Below are 1,253 nucleotides of genomic sequence, written 5' to 3' on the forward strand. Positions count from 1 at the left end.
ATATATATATATATATATACATACAGATTTGCGTGTGTGTGTCTGTGTTTCTGTGTTTGTGTGTATCTGAATGTGTGTGTATGTATGTATATAAGTATGTATGTATGAAGAGAGAGAGAGAGACAGTGAGAGAGAAATAAAGAGAAAGACTGGACATTAGAAAGCATTCAATGATTATCATGAAGAGGAGCAGAATAAGTAAAACACAGGGATTTAGCACTGATGGCAGCAAAGAGCCAAACTATAACTACAGACAAATGACAGAGGGTGAATAGAAAAAATCATTTTCAAATATATACTGACTTGTTCATTTGTCTCAACATATGCATCTTCATGCTAGCATAGGGTTCAAGGAGAATTATTTCAGGCAAAATTTTAAGATCACTTTCCTGTCACCAATCCTTAATTATTATTCAAATACGAGCTGTGAAGCACAGAGTGATTGATCATAACATCAACAAGAAATATCAATGTCATCACTGTTTTACTTAAACATTCAGAAGCCCGGAATATCAACATTCAAGCACACTTTTTCACATATATACACACACACAATAGACATCCTGCAGTTTTTTTCGGTTAAGTTCACTCATGAAACATCGGTTGGCCTGAGGTCAAACCTTTTATTGCAGCATCAGCACTAGAGATGTTGGTGTATCTTTGATACCACTAAAAATGTTCTTTGTGCCCTTTATTCTCTCTGTTCAAGTGCCAAGCCATTATGGCACCAACACTGAAGTGGTTGCTTAGTCCCCTACAAGTCTATAATATATATATATATATATATATATGGGCACAGGAGTGGCTGTGTGGTAAGTAGCTTGCTTACCAACCACATGGTTCTGGGTTCAGTCCCACTGTGTGGCACCTTGGGCAAGTGTCTTCACTATAGCCTCGGGCCAACCAGAGCCTTGTGAGTGGATTTGGTAGGCGGAAACTGAAAGAAGCCAGTCGTATATATATATATATATATATATATACATCTTAAATTTGCAGAGGAATCTGTAGTGGGGGAGTTTAGCTCAATATGTCAGAGCATTGTGACACGTAATCACAGAGATGTGAGTTCAAGTCCACAGCTACCCACCTACACTTTTTTCTGCAAAATAGGGGTAGTTTATCTTGTTCAGGCTATATCATTAGCATTATCCAGCGATTGAGAATTTAAAAATCACTTCTTTAACTTTCTAAGAATTCTCAACGCTTCTAAAAGCAAACTTCGTTTGTTTGTTTATGTTTGTCATAATCTGAAT

The sequence above is a fragment of the Octopus bimaculoides genome, chromosome 10, assembly GCF_001194135.2.
Source record: "Octopus bimaculoides isolate UCB-OBI-ISO-001 chromosome 10, ASM119413v2, whole genome shotgun sequence".
NCBI classification, from domain to species: Eukaryota; Metazoa; Mollusca; class Cephalopoda; order Octopoda; family Octopodidae; genus Octopus; species Octopus bimaculoides.